Below are 20,691 nucleotides of genomic sequence, written 5' to 3'. Positions count from 1 at the left end.
CGTGTGTGTGCTTTTTAATTCTCCTTGAGGTCGGTCGTTACGTCGTATTAGTTCCCTCATTAATGGAGGCGTTAAAGAAAATCTTTGACACACGCTCAAGGATCTTATGTTTGCACGGGAGTGGTGGGTTTCCCTTTGCAAAAAGCGGATACTTCCATTGCGCTCATGTGCCCGCCCTCTCAGGGGCTGCAAAGCTGCGCACAAGCCACTCCCTGCCCTCGCGCCCCTCACCGCCTCTGGCCTGTCCAGCTGACCGCACACAACATCCCCCCGGGGCGGGGACGCCAATTGTGACATTCGGCAGCACTCTCCGCGTGCCCAGCTCTGGACCGAGCTACTTAAATGTCTGAGCTACTTAAACATCATCCCACGCTCCTGTGGGGCAAGCGGTCTCACTACCCCCACTTGACAGGTGGGGAAACTGAGGCTCAGAGCCTGTGAGAGAGCTAGAGAGGAAGTGGTGAGGCCAGGCTTTGCAGCTCAGCAGCCCGACTTCTGCGTGTGCAGTTTCCTCCACTGTCTACAGGCAAGAGGGTTTGTGGGACCCTCCTCCCCCTCAGACCTGGTGAAGGCAGAAATTAAGTCCGGTTGTGAAAGATCCTGTTTGCGTGTCGTGATTTTCCCGTCAACCTCTGGGAACCGGGCACCTGGGATCGTCCCGGGTGGGACCGAGGGGCGCACTGTGGTGCCGGCGTGTGACCACCTCCTCTCCAGCCCGACTTCCTCTCAGACTCCATCCCAGAGCAGGGCCCAGCGCATCCTACTCGCCCCGGGGCTGCCACGAGCTGAGCGCCAGCACTGGCCCGGAGCAGGTGGGGGACGCTGTCCCTCTGCAGGTCCGCAGGGACACAGCCACTCCCTGAGTACGACGGCCGTGTGCCAGTGCCACCCGGGTACTTCACACGCCACTCCGTGTCCTCACCATCGTTAGGCAGGTCCTGTCTCACTGCCATTGGACAGAGGAGGGGACCAAGGCTCAGAGAGGCTAAGCAACTTACCGAAGGTCAACAGGGCAGAGCTGCAGTTTGAACTCAGCTCAGCGTGTCTCCTAGTCCCGGGACAGAATCGGGCTGCCTTCCCCCGGCTTGCAGGGGCGGCGGTCCTTCTTATCCCAGCCAGAGCCCAGAGGGGACTGCAAGCAGTCGGCAACAGTGGATACTGGTCCCTCGGCCCCCACCCGCTCCCTGCCCGGGGACACAGGCAGTGCTTTCACGGGGAGCTGGAGGTGGCCCTCTTCTCCAAGACCAGTCTGGGGACACCGGGACTTCCCGATCAGCTGTGACTGGAGCATTCTGCTACAGGGATGCTCCTCCCTACCTCGGCCTCCGTTCCCCCAACACCGGGATCCTGCTCCCTCCGCCGTGCACAAAGCTAGCTCATGTGCTACCCTACGGGGTGCGAGGTTAGAAAGAGCCGCCCCCCTCTGCTTCCTGTCTCAGCAAGTGGCACTTCCACCCACACGTGTGCACAAGCCAGAGAGCGAGGAGGCCTCCTTACCACCTCCCTCTGCTCCCCTCCCCCACCTCCAAACCCTCCCAGTGGCAGTGGAGCCCCAGCCTCCACCGTCGCTTCTCCCGGAGTGATAGAGCCACTCAGAATTAAACTACATTTCCCAGCCTCTCTTGTAGCTAGGCGGGTGTCCTCAAGCGATTAAATTCTGGCAAACGGGGATGTGAGCAGGAGAGAGGCACGCAACTCCCCGGGAGGTCCTCCCCCTTCCCTGCTCTCCCTTCTGCTTTCCCTTCCCACTCGTCATAGTGCAGGACATGGTGTGATCCATTTGGATCACAAGAGCAAAGGCAGTAGCAGGGCAACAAGGCTGAAGGAGCCCTGGACCAGCCAAACCAGAACGAGAACACTTACACCAGGACTGTCCGAAAGAGGGGACATAGAGTTCTACCTTGTTTAAACCAGCACTTTGGGTCTCTGAAGTGGCAGGTGAATCTAGGTGCCAACGAACAGACTGACCAGGTTCTGTGCGTTTTATGTCCCAATTACCACCCACGTTCATCTTCTTCTTTCAAATCTCCACCAACTTCACCGCAAAGGCATGGCCCCCTCACTCCCCTCACTTTCTGAGCTCCAGCCTCATGGGCTTTCTGTCAATTGCTTACATATATCATGCTCGCACCTGCCACAGGACCTTAACACATGCTGCTGCCTGGAACACTTCTTCCTCCTCTCGTCATCTAACCATTTCCCACTTTTCCTTCAGATCTCAGCATGACCACCACTTCTTCCTCAGTGACTGAGGACTCAGGGAAGTCCTCAGTGACTGCCCTGACTAGGGCAGAGCCCTTGTGACCCCCCCCCGCCCCGATAGCATCATGAATTCCTACATAACATGTGCCACAGTTACAATTAAAAATCCCATGAGGTCCCCTCAATTTTGCTGGGAATCTAAAACTGCTCTAAAACAACAGTCTTAGGAGAGTTAACAAAACCAAAAATTCTATGAGAGCATCTAGAAATCTATCTTCAAAATGCACTGCCCAAAGTATGAAATTATGCATGCACCAGGCTTTTATTGCTGCACTGCTAGAAACAGCAGAAAACTGGAAACAATCCAAACATCCACTGAGAGGGAACTGGTTGAATAAACCGTGGACTGCCACATAGGAGAGCACTCTACAGCTGTGACAAGGAGCAGGGAAGTTTTTCTGCCACTGCCCTGGAGTGATCTTCGGGATGTGGGATTCATGTGAGAAAATAAAAAAACAAAATCCATGGGACAGAAGTGTGTTCGCCATCTTCTGAATATGTGCGCGGGGTATATACACCCTTGCTTCTTTTTTCAAAAAATACACAATGGAAGAATAAAGCATACACGAACAAAAATGGTCACCTGTGGAGGAGGGAGGCAACGAGTAAAGGGAAGGGAAGTGGAAGTTAGTCCTCCCCGAGTGTACCTTGTTTCTTATTTTATACATGTAAACAGCTTACAAGAGTGTCAAGCAAAGACAAGAAAAAGGAATCCCTTAAAATAAATTAAAAAAAAAAACAACAAACGAGTAAACCTGGCTGAAAGTCAACTTGGCAACCACACTAAAAAGGATGATTGGCAGTGATTTTAAAACAGCACTTTGGTTGTACATCCCTAATGGGCTTTATCCTAAGGACCAGAGAACCACAAAGAAACAGAACCACAAGGCAATCTTCAACTGCCCTCCATCATTTTATAGGTAGTGATTATAGTGGTATCATTATGTTGAAACTATTAGCTTTATAATATAGGCTGAAGAGAAAAAGAGATACAAAGGCAGAATCGAAGGAGTGAAATGACAACCCTGTCATCTTGAAGGTGAACGAGTTCTCACTTCCTCCAGCTTGAAGCCCCGACTCCGTGAAAACCCAGTGGCAGTGAGCACCCCTGAACGTCCAGATTGTGGTCCCTAATTCCCAGGGATCACCCAAAGGAACAGGACTCCCATGAGAAACAGCTGATTCCAGGTAGAAAGTGTGTAAGATGATCCTAGGAGGGCCGTATGTTATGTTCATTGTACAGATAAGGAAAGCGACTGCCAGGGAGATTCAGCGAGCTGCCCAAGGTCATGCAACGGGTAGGGGGCTGTATGAGGATCTGAACTGGAGTCCATGCCCTTAGCCATCTTCTCAGTTGCCTCTTCATTAATGTTGGATGTTCAGCATCAAAGTAAAAAAGGAAAATGAGGATAACAGCCCCAAGCTTGGCAGAGGCCAGTTGGGTTGGGGGGGGGAGGAGGAGGAGGAGGAGGAGGAGGAGGAGGAGGAGGAGGAGGAGCAGCAGGAGCAGCAGCGTTCAGAACCACGGACAGCACCGCCAATCACTACCCACCTCAAGGGTTCAGCTGTGCCTATACCCAGGGTGCTCAGGCTTGATCAGGGACCGGCTGGGAGGTGCAGACCCAGGTGTCATTATGCCAGCCTTTCTACTGGCCGCTCGTCACATCCTCCTGATGTGCTTGGGGCCAACCAGGCTCTCTCCAAGACCACCATCTTAAGAGCAGGGATCACCACTGAATTCCTCACGGCGCCCAGAGAAGAGGCATTCTCACTGCCCAGATGGGGAAACTGAGGCCCAGAGAGGCACTACGCTGACTGAGGTCAGGCCACTGGGAAGCAGCTGATTCTGGTCATTCCCCTGGCCCACCCCACTTTCCTCTTGTTGGCTCTTTGGAAGGCTGAGAGTGGGGTGCTGGTGGCCCATGCTGAGTGTGAATCACCCTCATCTTGTGTGTGTGTGTGTGTGTGTGTGTGTGTGTGTGTGTGTTTGAGACTTCCCCGGCTGCAGCTGTGAGCTGGGGAGAGGAGTCTGGGCACATGAGCTCCAGGCAAGAAGGCTGCTTTTCCCAGCAAAAAAGGAGCAGTAAGTCTGGCATGGCTCCCGCCCTCCTCATCCATACAGCACCTGACCAAGTCTACCTCCAGAATATTCCTGGGCACTGTTCTGTCTTCACCCTGACCCAGGCCACCATCAGCTCTCTCTCTCTGAGAAGCCGGCAGATTGTAGATATGCTTTGAAGATGGGATTGACAACACCTTCAGGAGATGCACAAATGAATATATTTAGCTGCTGCCAACGTCAACGTGCCTCCGGTTTTCTGCCCAGACCTAATTTTCTTTCTTTGCAGACAACCACTGAAGTGGAAATCCCAGGCTCTCCATAAGGCCTGGAGGCTGGGCCAAACCTTCCCCTCAAACATCCCCTACCCCACCCATCCCCCACCCCACCCCCCACTTCTGCTGGAGGCCATTAAAGAGGCAGCAAATCAATCAAGGACTCCACACTGTGTGCAATGATCAAAACGCGAGGAAATAAAGAGGAGAGAAGCGTTATAGCTTAAAAGGGATTTAGGAGAGGGGCGCCTGGGTGGCGCAGTCGGTTAAGCGTCCGACTTCAGCCAGGTCACGATCTCGCGGTCCGTGAGTTCGAGCCCCGCGTCAGGCTCTGGGCTGATGGCTCAGAGCCTGGAGCCTGTTCCCGATTCTGTGTCTCCCTCTCTCTCTGCCCCTCCCCCGTTCATGCACTGTCTCTCTCTGTCCCAAAAAAAAAATAAAATAAAACGTTGAAAAAAAAATTAAAAAAAAAAAAAAGGGATTTAGGAGATCTACCAGCCAAAAGCAATGTAGGACTTTGTCTCCCAGGGTGAACCAAGCACCCATCAAAACACACTCAGGAAACAATGACAGGAAGGTGGGATTTTCGAGGATATTAAGGGATCATGAACTTCGGGTAGGTGTGAGAGAGGTAATTCCATGAAAATGTGGTTACTGAAGGGAGAGTCCTTATCTTCTAGAGATATGTTCTGAAGGATTTATGGACGAAATGACCTAACGATATGATTTATGACAGGATAAGCCAGCAGCCGTGGGGAGGGCCCCCTACCCTCCCCAGGGTGGCAAGTAGGCGGGGCTGGCCCCGAATCAAGATCATCTAGAGGAAGCTGCACCTGAAAAGAAAAAAAAGAAAGAAAAAAAAGAAACGTGGAGGAAGTTGCACCTTTCCCAGAAGACCTACTTCACATGATTGCAGTCAACGCCCTGTGTCAGGAACGGGGCCAGCCTGCGGTTTACTGATGCGGAGAAGAACACGGCGGGACCCGCCCACTGGCCCACTGTGTGGTGACACTTGTTGATTTTTATACTGTAATCCTCTGTACTTTTGTGAGTGTGGTGGGGGGAGTGGGTAATGAGGGTTTGGGTTACCCTGTGTGGTTCAAACCCTGCCTCTGACACTTCGGTGACCTGGGCGAGTCACAGTGCCACTCAGTGCCTCGGTTTCCCCATCTGTCAAGCAGGGGATGATAATGTCAGCCTGACGGGGCCGTTGTGAGCCACAGGAGTCCACACTGAGAATGGAGCCTAGCATGTCACCCGTGAAAAAGAAATCCTAGCTCTGATTACTGCTACGAGGTAGCATTTGAGCGTTTACGCGGTATTTTTTACTTTTCATGTGTCTGAGCCGATCTGGACCCCACCTCTGTGGAGGAGGACACAGGACAGCCTGAAGGGTTTTTTTTTTTTAATCTATTTTTTTAATGGTTATTTTTGTTTTTGAGAAAGAGACCATCAGCAGGGAAGGGACGGGGACAGAGGATCCGAAGCTGTCAGCGCAGAGCCCAATGCAGGGCTCGAACTCACGACCCATGAGATCATGAGCTGAGCCGGAGGCGGACCCTCACCGACTGGGCCACCCAGGCTCCCTCAACCTGAGGGCCTTTTCAACAGATGGGGATGTAATTCATACACCATGCAATTCGCTCATTTCAAGCACACACCGCTGTGGACTTCAGTGCATTCACGTAGCGAGCACCACAATCAATTTTGGAATATTACCCCACATCAGGGCACTGCTCCAAGGTAGGGTGGTGAGTCTGAGCCCTCTTCTGACTTCTCTCGCGGCAGAAGGGGCGGGCTGTGAGGACCACGACCTCAGGAGCTTCTGGGGGAACTGCCAGCGGGCAGGGCCTGGGGTGTTCTTTAGGGACCCCGGGGAACTGTCCGCTGGCCCGGCTTAGAGATACGTCGTATGTACAGCAATCACTGAGCTGTATCTTTAGAGAAAGGTGCCCACAGACCCCAGTGCGGCTTTCTCGAGATCAGTGATAACCTGCCACAATTTCCCAAGAGGGAGGGAGAGAGAACGTCTACCTACATAGGGGGGGTTCGAGCTGCTACGAGGCCCATTGAGGGGCATTTAATGACCGGCCCCTGGAAGAAGGGCAGTGAGGGAGGAGTCACACGGCTCTGGGGTGTCTGACTGAGCCACTGGGGAGCTGGTAGCGACATTTACCACCATGGGAAAGTGGGACAGTGAAGGGAGGGGTAGGAAAGGGACAGAAGAATCTGTAACTCCTACCATCATAAAACTGTCCTGAGGGGGCACCTGGGTGGCTCAGCCGGTTAAGCACGGGACTCCTGATTTCTGCTCAGGTCATGATTTCACGGTTCGTGGGTTCAAGCCCCGAGTAGGGCTCCACACATGGGATTCTCTCTCTCTCTCTCTCTCTCTCTCTCTGCCCCTCCCGGTTCACAAGCACACACTCTCTTTCTCAAAATAAATACATGACCATTAAACATACACACACACACACACACACACACACACACACACACCCAAAACTGTCCTGAGGCTCTGACGGGGTTTGACAGGCCTTTGGGATGCGACCGACCTGAGTTCAAATCCTGACTCCTGCCTTCTGAGTCACGTGGCCTGGAGAAGCCTCGCTGGCTGCCTGGGTCTCCTGATCTGCAAAATGCAACAGCTGTGAGGCTCTGGGGGGCTCAGACCCGGCAGGTGGAAGGAGGTCCACGCGTGTGGCCTTCACCCTGAGCAGTAGCTCCCCTCTCTGGCTCAGGTCCCGGGGAAATCCCACCCGAGGGAACACCTACAGTGGGGGAAAGGGGTGATGCTGGAAAGACCCTGGGAAAGGACTGACACAGGGCACATGCTCAAGTGGAAGGGAGATTCTGGTGGCTGAGAGGAGAGAAACCTGCCACACCTCCGGGGTCACGGTGATGATAGTCTCCACTCTCCCCTCCCCCACCTCTGCTTGGCCCCCATCACATCACTGTTCCAGTAGTGACCCCTCTCTGAAATCTCTCAATTACCTTATTAACTTGCATGTGCCCTGCCTCCTTCTCTAGAATGTCAGCTCTTCCTGCGGCGACCTGTCCCCAGGACTTGGCATGTGCTTCCCGAATGGCTGAAGGGACACTCCCCGTGCGGGGCTGGGCTGAGCAGGACAGGGGCTTCCTGGGAAGGAGCCCCGGGTTCCCAAGGAAGCCTGGGGACGGCAGCGGGCTCTCAGCCCAGAAGGCAGGTGAGGTTCCCTGCCCAGCGAGGGTCACCCAGCAGCTTCCAGGAGGGACGGCAGGGTGGGGCTCAAAGGTCTCCTCCCCAGGGCACCAATTGCTGGGATTCTGGGAGGGAGAAGGGTGTTGGCTCCTGGAATATGTTTTCCATGGGGACAGGGTCAGCACCCCTTGTGTCCCCAGGTCCCTGGCTCTGGGGGGACTCCTGTCTGTTTGGTGACTGGTGGGCGGCCAGGGACTCCGGGCTTATCAGACCTTGTTCCTGACAAGGGGCTGCTCCTGGCTGGCCTGGCCCCCACTTAGGCAGGACCAGGCCTCAGCCTGGGTCTGCCTGTTCTTCTCTCCGCAGAGCCAGTCCCCACCCGGCCGGGGGTGGGGGGTGGGGGGTAGCTCTTTGCTCAAAATCCTCTGAACTCCTCATCCTTCCATCCCTGCCTCAGTCCCAGTGGCTCAGGGGCTGTAGGAGCCTCCTCCCTGTTCTCTCAGCCCTTTTGATCTGTTTTCCATGTGGCAGACCAACACGGCCATGTTCTAAAATTTGACCGGAGTCCCACCCCAGGGATGCCAAATCCTTGAACGTCCTGGCATTTTTCTGAGGGTAGAAGTTCAGCCACCCTCCCCTCAGCCCCGACCCTCCCACCCTGGTCTCTGTGCTATGGTGTCTCACATGCTCCCCTCTACGTTTTCCTTGACCACTGGGCCTTTGCACATGCGGTTCCCTCTGCCTGGTTAGTTGTTGATTCTCAGCTTGCAGATCAGGCCTCAAATGTCACTTCTTCTTCTTTTAATGTTTTATTTATTTTTGAGGGAGACACAGACAGACAGAGGGAGATTGGGGGAGGGGCACAGAGAGAGGGAGACACAGACTCCGAAGCAGGCTCCAGGCTCCGAGCTGTCAGCCCAGAGCCCGACGCGGGGCTGGAACTCACAGACCGCGAGATCATGACCTGAGCCGAAGTCGGACCCTTAACCGACTGAGCCACCCAGGGGCCCCTCAAATGTCATTTCCTCCAGGAGACCTTCTCAGACCCCTGGCCAGGTCACATCCCCCTGCTACACACTCGAGGGGCACCGTATTTGCCTTCAGGGACTGTATGGGGTAATTATATAACTATTTGTTTAACATCTGCCTCCCCTTAGACCTCGAGTGCCCGGGGCGTGGGAACCCTCTCGACCCAGCTTCCCTCAGGACCGCACCTGGTATCTCAAAGTTTAGGGACTGGGAAGACAGGTTCATTCCTTCACGCACTCGTGCGTTTGCTTCCAGTAAGCGCTTACTGAGAATCCACTGTGGCCGGGCTACAAAGTTGGCATAGACCTGACCCCAGCCCTGTGGGGCCCACAGAGCAGGGGCGCAGGGAGGGCTTCCTCCTGAGAGTCTTAGACAGTGGGCAGGGGGTCTGAAAGGCTGGGGAGGGGACCACTTGCTTGGCAACAGCCCACGCAAAGATCTGGAGGCCGGGAAAGACACGCACGGTTGTGGGTACGCGGGGCTGCGATGCAGGGAGGGAGGAAGGGGGCAGAGAAAACAAGGACAGGCAGAAAGGCTGAGGCCCCAGGAGTCGGAGCAGAAACTCAGGGCCTAGGGCCACCTTCCTGCCTCAGCAGCTCACTTCCCTCTGGCCTCCCAGCCCAGCAGCTCAGGGCCCGCAGGAGACATGCTCGCTGGCTCCAACCCCTTCCCTCGGGGGCCCCTAGCAGCAAGGACAGGGCCTGGCAGGGGCCCAGGGCAGTGTGCGCGGGTTTTCCTCAGTGTATCAGCAAGCAGGGAGCCCTGAGGGGCACCAGCTCTGCTCAGAAATGATCCTCATTTTCAGGCGCACCCCAGTCGGCCAGGGCTCTCACCGAGTGCTCAGGCCGCCTGTGGACCAAGCCCAAGCTACAGATGGAGAAAGTGGGGCTTGGGGAGGTGTGGGGGGTCTCAGAGCTGGGATGGGGCACAGTCAGGCCTGAACCCACAGCCCGCGTGGCTTTGAGCGCAGAACAACGCTCTCTCAGGAGCCGGTTCCGTGTGGGGCAGTCTGGTCCCAGGCAAATCCCCTCTCCTGAGTCACACGGGGTGTGTTGGGGCTCAAGGTGATCACAACAGCTTCAGTGCTTCTAGGTCCGGCTCTGAGCGTTCTGTGCACACGAAGGCACGGACCTCACCATACCCCAGAGGCGGGTACTATGGTCAGCCCATCGGCCCATTCCAGAATCACAGGCATTTCCTGACAGGACAGGCACACTGCCTGAAATCGCAGCATTTGTAGAGACCCTGAGGAGCCTGCCGGCTCCGGATCGCCCTGAACAGGAAGGAGCAGGTAGCTGGCTGGGCACAGAAGGTTCTGGGGCTTGGAAGGTGGGTTGTGCTATAGGAACGTGCCCTCTACCCATCTCTCATCTCACACGTGGAGGCCAGCAGGTCAGCTCCATCTTGACTCCTGGCACCATCTTCCCTTCTGGAAGCTTCTTCCTGCCTGGAGGGAGATCCGAGGGGGCAGAGTCCCGTCCTTGTGCCCCGGTATCCCAACCACAGCCTCATCCCCAAGCACAGGGTCTCAATCCCTGCAGGGTAACTTCTCAGCTCTCCCTGATTACGTTATATTCTTGTCACTATATTGCTAAATTGTAATGACCCCATATTAATGAAATATGATATCACTATACAGGACTATTCTATTATCCTGGTAACTTTGGCAGGGAGGTCTCTCGGACCCTACCATCTAGTAATATTGCCATCTGGGACTTGAAATGTCCCTGAAGTTAGTAGTTCTTATTTTCCACCTGTTTATAAAAGCTGCTCATGAACCTGAACTGTTTTTTGGGAACAGCACCCACACTGAGGGGTTGTGAGGACGATCGGATGAGTGGGCCGGCGATCGGGGCGGGGGGGGTCGGCGCTCAACCAACGCCAGGTTCCGTTTCTCTAGCTCGGCAGCACCATGTTTTCGTATGTTCCAAATTATTCTTTAAAATCAAGAAATCAAACAGAATAAGGCCTATCCATGTGTGATGATGGGAAGTGAGTTCTGAGATATATTTTCAAGTAAGAAGCGCAAAGAACAGCATGTATAGAAGATCACCATCTGTATTTTTAAAAACGGGGAGATCTCATCCATGCAACTCAAGAGCAGAAAACAAACATCTCATTTAAAAATGGGCAGGGGGATCCGAGTAGACATTTTTCCAAAGAAGATGTTACAGACGGCCAAGTATGTGTACAAGGTACGTGACAAGGGGCTCAGTGTCACGAATCGCCAGGAAAATGCAAATCAAAACCAAGACGAGGTGCTACCTCACACATGTACAAGGGCTATTAAAAAACAAACAAACAAGGGGCGCCTGGGTGGCTCAGTCGGTTGGGCGTCCAACTTCAGCTCAGGTCGTGATCTCACGGTTCGTGAGTTCGAGCCCCGGGTCGGGCTCTGTGCTGACAGCTCAGAGCCTGGAGCCTGCTTCGGATGCTGGGTCTCCTCTCTCTCTCTCTGCCCTTCCCCCACACGCGCTCTGTCTCTCTCTGCCTCTCCAAAATAATAAAAAAAAAAAAAAACTAATAAAAAAAATTAAAAACCAAAGAACAAACCAAAGAGGAAACCGGTGTCGGCGAAGATGCGGAGAAAAGGGCAGGAACCCTTGCGCGCTGCTGGTGGGAATGTAAATTGGTGCAGTTCTCAAAAAGTAAATAAAAATAGAACTACCATATGATCAGTAATTCCACTTCTGGGTATAGATCCAGGAAATGACATCACCGTCGCTAAACGATATGGATTCACTGCAGCGCTATTTCCAACAGCCAAGACATGGAAACGACCTACGTGTCCATCGACGGATGAATGGATAAAGAAAATACGGTGGATATGTATACAGCGGAATCCCATCCGGCCATAAAGAAAGAAGGAAACACTGCCATTTTCAACAGCGTGGATGGAACTCTGAGGGCTTCCCGCGAAGCGAAATCAGTCGGACAGAAAGTTAAATGTTGTGTGATCTCATTTACATGCGGAATCTGAAAAAGCCGCACCATGGAAACAGAACAGGTTGGTGGTGGTCAGGCACCAGGGCGAGGGATGGGGCCGGGGGTGGACACGGCGAAGGCGGTCAAAAGGTTCAAATCCCCAGTTACAAGAGAAGTCAGTCCTGGGGCTGTCGCATACAGCGTGGCGACGACAGTTAATAATACTGTATTGTGTACGTGAAAGCTGCTGAGAGAGTAGATCTTAAACGTTCTCATCACAAGAAAAGCACCTCTGTAACTCCGTGCGGTGACCGACATTAAGGCCACTTACTGTGGTGATCTTTTTGCAATATATGCAAATATCGAATTATTATGTTGTATACCTGAAGTTAATATGCTGATTATGTCTCAAAAAGATAAATAAATGAAAAGGAGCAGGGGAGCCCGGGCGGCTCAGCTGGTTAAGGATCTGCCTCTTGGTTCGGCTCAGGTCATGATCACGCTGTATGTGAGTTCGAGCCCCACGTAGGGCTCTGTGCCGACAGCATGGGGCCTGCTTTGGATTCTCTCTCTCCCTCTTTAGCTGCCCATCCCCAACTCGTGTTCTCTCTCTGTCTCTCTCAAAATAAATAAACGTAAAATATACATACCAAAAGAATGGGGACATATCTAATCTGTCCATCCACCCATCCATCTGTCTCCTGTGTTCACACAGGATATGTCGGGAACGGTGCACAGGGGACATATAATGTACCCCTGGACCCCCACCCCTCACGGTTTTCTCTCTCTTGTCCCTCTCCCTAGACGCACATGTCGTCTGTCTCTTCCAGAGAAGAAGCCCCATGAGGGCAGGGGTGTTTGTCCTCCGTGTTGGCCGCTGTGACCCCTGAGCCAGAGTGGCGCTGTCCCAGGGGGTAACCAGCAGGCACAGGTGACGACTGAGCACTTGCAATGGGGCTGCTTGGGACAGAGATGTGACATGAGTCAAATACACACTGGGTTTTGAAGGCTCCGTGTGTGCTATGACTCAACTGTGTCTCCCTCCAAAACTCATATGCTCAAGCCCTAACGCTCACTTGGTCAGAAAGTGACTGTATTTGAATTTTTTTAATGTTTATTTATTTTTGACAGAGAGAGAGAGCGCGCACGAGCACAAGCGGGAGAGGGGCGGAGAGAGAAGGAGACACAGACTCCGAAGCAGGCTCCAGGCTCAGAGCCGTCAGCACAGAGCCCGACGCGGGGCTTGAACTCACGAACTGTGAGATCACGACCTGAGCCGAAGTCAGGCACTTAACGGACTGAGCCACCCAGGCGCACCTGAATGTGACTGTATGTGGAGACAGGGCCTTTAAAGAGGTGATGAAGGTAAAATGAGGCAGTTAAGAGGGGCCCTAATATGATGTGACTGGCGTCCTTATAAGAGGAGATTAGAAAACAGGGACACAGGCACAGAGACAACACCACCTAAGGGCTCGGCCAGAAGCAGACCATCTACAGGCCAAGGAGAGAAGCCTCAGGACAAACCGGTTCTTCCCGCGCTTTGGCCTTGAACTTCCCGCCTCCAGAGCTGTGAGCAAGTACATTTCAGGTCTGTAAGCCCCCCAGCCTGTGGGACTTTGTTATGCAGCCCCAGCAGGCTAGTCCAGGAAGAAATAACAATGTAAGCTATCTCATTAATAATTCTTCAATTGGTTCCGCATCCTGGGTTTGGGTATAGTAAACTAAAGAAACATATTATAAAAATTAATTTCACCGGTTTCTTTCTACTTTTTTTTTTTCAAACGCACCTCCTTGCAAAGTTAAAATTTCACCTGCGGCTCTCATTTGAGGCTCGTTATCGTATTCCTATCGGACCTCACAGCCTAGCACGGTGTCTGGAACATAGTAGGTACTCAACAAACATCTGATGGATGAATGAATGAGATCGCTGGCTTTGGGAAATGACTGGAGGACAGAAGGGAGGGAGCCTGGCTCGTCCCTTTGGTTAAGTATCTTGTTAAAAAAAAAGATCTAAATTAAAACATGGTAATATACTCCTTGCGATGACTTCATATATTACAACATAAGGGACATTAACACTCATGCACTTAAAAGATGCCCCTCATGGGTATAGACATAATAGCCAGCCAGCAGGTGCTTCGGATGGAGTGCCGGAAAGTTGTGATTCAGAGGGCAGGGGCATCCCTCCCCACACCCAGCCTCAGGCGGGGAAGCAGACCCCAGAGTCCGTGCACAAGCCCCTTCCCCATGATGAACAAAACACAGGTGGGGCCCAGGTATAGCCCTCAGGGTCAATGACCTAAGTACCACCCATCCCAAACTCCCTCCAATCCTCCTGTCTGCTTCTGGGGTTTGCTTTGTCCATCTGTAAAATGGGCACATTCGGCTCACACCGTTAAAAAATAAAAACAAAATTCTTATTATGGAAAATTTCAAACATTGGCAAAGGCATAGAAAATAGAAAGGGAGCCTCTAAACACCACACTTACCCTCAACAACCGTCAACTCGTGGCCAATCATTTTGTTTGACATATACACCCCCTCTCCACCTGATTTTTTTTAAGTTTTGTATTTATTTAAGTAATCTCTACACCCCAGGTGGGGCTCAAACTCACACCCCCAAGATCCTGAGTTGCACGCTCTTCAGACAGAGCCAACCAGGCATCCCTCCACCTGATGATTTTAGTTGTTGACGTTTATTTATTTATTTTGAGAGCGTGCGAGCAGGACAGGAGCACAGAGAGAGAGGGAGAGAGAGAGGATCCCAAGCAGGCTCCGCCCTGTCAGCACGGAGCCCGACATGGGGCTTGAACTCAAAACCGTAAGATCACGACCTGAGCTGAAACCGAGAGTCGGGCACTTAACCGACTGAGCCACCCAGGCACCCCTCCACCTGATTATCTGAAAGCTCATCTCCAACTGTGGTATTATTATACCAAATAAAAGAGAACAATAATACCCTAATATCATCCAGGATCCCTGCGGTATTCACATTTCCCTGAATATCAATGAAAAAAAACCACAATATGTTGTTCAAATGAGTGTGTTCAAATCAGGATCCAAACAAGGTCTACGCCTTGAACTTTTCTCAAATCTCCTTTAACACAGATTCTAGATTACTCCTGCAGTTCCTTCGGTCCTGCCAGTATCCACCCTCCTATCAGTTATCTATCCGCTGCACAACAAATGGCCACAGAGCTTAGCGGGTTAAAACAGCAAAAGTTATCTCACGGTTGTTGTGGGGCAGGAGTCTGGGCGTAGCCTCCTCCAGCTCAGGGTCTCTCACAGGCTGTCGGCCTGGGCTGTGGTCTCATTCGCAGGCTGGCTGGGGAAGGATTTGCATCTAAGCTCACTCACTAGATGTTGGCAGCATTCGGTTCCTTGCCGTTTGGTCCCCTCCAACGTGGCAACTTGTTTCACCAAAGGGAGCAAAGGAGAGAGAGAGAGAGAGTGCGAGCAGTGAGTCGTGGGTCTCTGGCTTGTGCACCTGGAGAAGCTGCTGAAACACAGCTTGATGGGGCTCCTGACTCAGTAGGCTTGGGTGGGGCCCAAGAATGTGGATTTCTTTTTCTTTCTTTCTTTCTTTCTTTCTTTCTTTCTTTCTTTCTTTCTTTCTATCTATCTATCTATCTATCTATCTATCTATCTATCTATCTATCTAGAGAGCGAGGGAGAGAGGACAGAGAATCCCAAGCAGGCTCTGTGCTGTTAGCACACATGAACCATGAGATCATGACCGGAGCTGAAATCAAGAGTCAGACGCTTAACCGACTGAGCCTCCCAAGGAGCCCCGGAATGTGCATTTCTAACAAGTTCCCAGGTGACGCAGAGGACCATGCTTTGAGAAGTACTGAATTATAGGGACCTCCCTTCCTTCGGTTTTAATTTCTTCCTTACATTTTATCTGTTGGTGGGTGACTTAAGAATTCCCAGGTCAGGACACTGATTTCAGCCCTGGTGGCAAATAAGAATTAATTGGGACGCTTTAAAAAAGATGGGGACTTAGAGGCCCCGTTCAAGACCTACTGAATCAGAAAATGGGGTGGGAGTTTCAGAGATGGGTTTCTATTTCTTTTTAATGTTTATTTAGTATTGGGAGACAGAGAGACACAGAGAGGGGGAGACACAGAATCTGAAGCAGGCTCCAGGCTCCGAGCTGTCAGCACAGAGCCTGACACGGGGCTGGAACTCACAAACCGCGAGATCATGACCGGAGCCGAAGTCGGTCACTCAACCAACTGAGCCACCCAGGTGCCCAAATGGGTGTTTCTATTTTTAAAACTCTGTGTGTGATCCTCCTGTGCAGCCAGGCAGGGTTGAGACCCACTGGGCAAAGAGAATGGGGGCTAACTCTGGGTAAGTCCCTTTAAATACTCACAGTGCTATCAATGACTGGGGTTGATTGGGATGTCTCTCACATGACAAGCCCTGCACTTGTATCTTCTTGTCTCATTGTCATCACGGCAATTGCGAGGCAGGTGTGATGGCTCATTACCCCCGTCCCACAGATGACAAGAATGAGGCTGACACAGAAGGGACTTCCCCAAGGTCACCCAGTGTGGGGATTTTCAAGTATATTCCATGGGGGATTTTCAAGTAAATTCCTTGACACCCCTTCCCTCAAAAAGTGGAGCTGTGAGCTGGACTTAGTGACCACTTCTAGGGAACAGAATATGGTAGGAGTGATGGGGGCTGACTTCCGTGACGAGCATTCTGCTTGCTCCCTATCTGGAATCACTCAGGCTGGGGAAGCCGGCCGCCATATTGCAAGGCCACTCAAGAAGCCCTGTGGAGAAGCCCTCTCCGTGAAGAATGGAGGCCTCCTGCCTACAGCCAGGTGAGTGAGAGCCGCGTGGAGGTGGGTTCTCCGACCGTGAAGCCTTCATGTGACTGCAGCTCTGGATGGCCTCTTGTTCGCAGCCTCATGAGGGACTCTGAGCCAGAACCAACCAGCTGAGCCACTGGGGAATACCTGACCCATAGAACCTCCAAGAAAAAACATGCCTGCTAAGGGTTGGGGAGTTTGTTGTACAACGATAAACTCATACACGCCAAAAGACAATCTCAGGTCTGAGTGGTTCCGGGGGACTCCACTCTTACTCTGGCCCCTGAGGCAGAGTCTTCCAACAGGCAGGTGTGGGTGACATGGGCTTTGTAGTTTCAGGGATGGGTGTTCATGAGTCCCTACCCCACCCACGCACAGACCTGGGAGCCCTCTGCCCCCAGCCCATGTCCCAGTGTGGCCGCGGACTGACCCCGGGAGGTCTCCCTCTAGCAGGGCCCTGCGTTTCCTGGGGCACTGGACTGTAAGGGCCACGGAGGTGGGGACATGACTGGTGGTCACCACAGAAGCTTATGGGGCACATAGCAGGTGTTCAATAAACAGCCCTTTCATGAATCATTCCCTTGAACCAGCTTCCACGGGGGGGACGTGTTGGCTGATTAGAAGCCCTTTTTTGCATGCAGCACATCAGGGGTCTGTCTCCTGCAGGAGGCTGCAACTCCCTGAGGGGTCACTCTGCCTTTATACTCTAAACGGGGCTGGGACACCGTCCCTGGAGGAGCAAATGTAGTAACAGCACCTCCAGCGATCAGTAACTGGAAAGTGACAAAGCTGGGTTCAAAGGCAGCTCTGAGCCCCTTGTCTACTGGCGGCCACAGGCCTACAGCACGTGCTGGAGTCTCCGTGTTCTCTCGGTGGGAAGCCCCCAGCCCTCTGATGTACACAAGAGGGCTGTGTGCTCAGGCTCAGCTGTGGATAAAAGCCTCGGGGAGCCGGGCCTTGGGAGTAATTCCTGCCTGACCCCAAAGCCACCCCAGGCCCAGGATGGCAGCTGTGAATAATGGATGACCCTGGGGGAACATTATGGCCCGTGATTCATCTGGTTTATGGCCTGTGGAGGGAGAGGCTGGATGGACTTCCCCAACAGCCTCTCATGAGTTCAGAGTCAAAGGCAGGGGCCCCAGGGGAATCGGGGGAGGGGGGTCAACCTCACTGCCTACCGCTCCTCCATTTCAACCTTCAGATGCTTCCTCCTGGAGAGGCAGCCATTCCGCTCCCCAGGCCCAGGGGCTGGACTCTGGACTACGGAGGAAAGGAAAGGAAATGGCTTTGATGGGTCGTGGTGATGGATGAGGGGGTCTACAGCCAGACTGCCAGGGTCCGAGTCCTCTACTGCATGCTAGCTGTGTGCCCTCAGAGGATTTACTCACCCCCACTGAGACTCAGTTTTCTCATCTGTAAACGGTAAGGAATAACATGTATTTCATGGAGTTGCCAGGGGCCCACTGACTTAATAGCACATATCAAGTACTCGGCAAGTGACCTGGCACACAGTAAGTGCTCAATAAATGCTAGTCAGTGTTCTTATGCTGTGTACCAGGCAACGTGGGGAGCATTCTGCATATTTTAACTCATATAATCTCCATACCCAGGGCAGTATCCACTGTCGTACAGATGAGGAAACTGAGGCTCACAGACATGAAGCTTAAGATTTCACAGGCGACAGGCCATGCGAGAAGCAGAATTTGAAAAAGCAGAATTTGAGAAAATCCGGTGAGCGATTTCCAGTACACTCCAGAGTTCCAGTCGAATGTCCTGTCCCACTGTTCCCCAAATACACCTGCTACCCTACAAAAGCCCCTGAGATTATACGACCAATCCCTACCTCGTACCATCTATACAAAGCTCAACTCTAGATTGAAGACTTAATGCCAACGATCAACAAAAAACACTTAAAAGTCTTTAATAGAAATTATAGGTAAATCTCCTTGAGAACTCAGTGTTGGGAAGGATGACAGATTATGAACTCAAATGTCTAAAACAAAGCTGCAGAACCTTAGTAGAAAGTATATGTGAAGATGTTTTAGTCCGTAGGGTTGAGAAGGATGCTTTGTATCATTAGTGATCAAGGAAATACAGATCAAGATCTCAACTGGAAATAATTTTATACTCAATTGGCAAACATTTTCAAATCTAAAAATACCAAGTGTCAGAAAGGACCTGGGTGGCACATGCTGAGGGTAGGAATGTAATTAGTACAACCACTTTAGGGACGCCTGGGTGGCTCAGTCAGTTAGGTGTCCAACTTTGACTCGGGTCATTATCTCACGGCTCGTGGGTTTGAGCCCCACGTCGGGCTCTGTGTTGACAGCTCGGAGCCCAGAGCCTGTTTCAGATTCTGTGTCTCCCTCTCTCTCTGCTCCTCCCCCGCTGGTGCTGTCTCCCCCTCTCTCTCAAAAATAAATAAACATCAAAAAAAAAAATTAAAAAAAAAACCCACAAACACCAAGTGGGACACGACCCAAATGAGACATGGCCCAAAAGGCCATCCACAGGAGAGGTGATGGATCAGGGGTCCAGTGACCTGGTGGACTAGGACAGAACAGCTAAAACAAGTGAACTATTATGGGTCAATCTTAGCTACATACTATTACATGAAGAAACTAAGTCCCAGAAGATTCATATGCCCTGATCCCATTTTTTGGTGGCCTGGATGCCCTTTGTTGTGGATTGAATTGTGTTCCCCCTCCTCCAAAACATACTCAAGTCCTAATCCTTGGAACCTGTAAATATGAACTTATTTGGAAACAGGGTCTTTGCAGATGTGATTAATTAAGTTCAGATGAGGTCATACTGGGTTAGAATGGGCCTCACCCACACGAGGTCGACTAATTTTTTTGACCAGCGTACCAAGAACACACAGAGGTGAAAAATAAGTCTCTTCAATAAGTGGTATTGGGAAAACTGGATATCCACATGCAAAAGTATGAAACCAGACCCCTGTCTTATATCACTCATAACAATTAACTCAAAATGGATCAAAGACTTACACGTAAGACCTCAACTCATAAAACTTCTAGAAGAAAACATTGATGTTAGTCTTAACGTTAGTCTTGGCAATGATTTCTTATATAAGATACCAAAAGCACAGGCAACAAAAGCTAAAACAAACAAGTGGGACTATATAAAACCAAAGAGCTTATGAAAAGCAAAGGAAACCATCCATGAAGCGAAAAGGCAATCTACAGAATGGGATCCCAAATATATAAAGAGCTGATACAACTCAATAGCCAAAACAGCAAACAATCCGATGAAAAAATGGGCTAAGGACCTGAACAGACATCTTCCCGAAGAAGATACATGAATGGCCAACAGGTAGATGAAAAGGTGCCCAACATCACTCACCACCAGGGAAACGCAAATCCAAACCACAAGGTGATACCGCCTCATATCCGTTAGCATGGCTGTCATCACAAAGACAAGAGACAAGTGTTGGGGAGGAAGTGGGGAAGGGGAGCCTTGGTGCACTGCGGGTGAGAATGGAAACTGGTGCAGCCAGGAAGGAAAACAGTATGGACGCTCCTCAAAATATTAAAAGTAGAACTACCCTACGATCCAGCAAGCCCACTTCTGGGTATAGATCTGAAGGAAAGGAAATCAAGATCTTGAAGAAACACCTGTACCCTTATGTCTCTGCAGCGATATTCACAAGATCCAAGACATGGAGACAAGGTTTAATGTCCATCAACGGATGCATGGATGAAGAAGATGTGGGACACACACGTGCGCGCGCGCACACACACACACACACACACACACACACAGAGGCAAGCATGTGAGGGGACGGGTGTGTCGATTACCTTGATATACTATGTATATGCATGGTTGAGAAGGATGTTCAGCATCACGATATAATTATCTTGATACATAATGTGTATGTGTATCAAATCATCATATTGTATACTTAAATTTTTTTTTAATGTTTACTTATTTTTGAGAGAGTGGGGGAGGAGCAAAGACAGAGGGAGACACAGAATGGGAAGCAGGCTCCAGGCTCCAAGCTGTCAGCACAGAGCCCAATGCGGGGTTTGAACTCACAAAATGAGAGATCATGACCTGAGCCGAAGTCGGACTCTCAACCGACTGAGCCACCCAGGCATCCCTGTACCCTTTAAAT

The 20,691-nt window shown here is 51.6% G+C and overlaps 1 long non-coding RNA gene across 4 annotated transcripts in view; it reads right to left on the bottom strand.

The window, feature by feature from the left end:
* Positions 1-20,691, bottom strand: part of LOC125154185 (uncharacterized) — a 68,365-nt gene that overhangs the window by 42,450 nt on the left and 5,224 nt on the right. For all 4 annotated transcript variants that reach the window (XR_007147707.1, XR_007147710.1, XR_007147708.1 and 1 more), the window contains exon 2: positions 14,963-15,141. This is a non-coding gene — a long non-coding RNA (uncharacterized LOC125154185). The remainder of the gene's footprint in view (positions 1-14,962; positions 15,142-20,691) is intronic.

Source organism: Prionailurus viverrinus, chromosome E3 (genome assembly GCF_022837055.1).
Source record: "Prionailurus viverrinus isolate Anna chromosome E3, UM_Priviv_1.0, whole genome shotgun sequence".
Classification (NCBI taxonomy): Eukaryota; Metazoa; Chordata; class Mammalia; order Carnivora; family Felidae; genus Prionailurus; species Prionailurus viverrinus.
The sequence above is the reverse complement of the archived record's forward strand: the minus strand, read 5'-3'. Positions and strand labels throughout refer to the sequence as shown.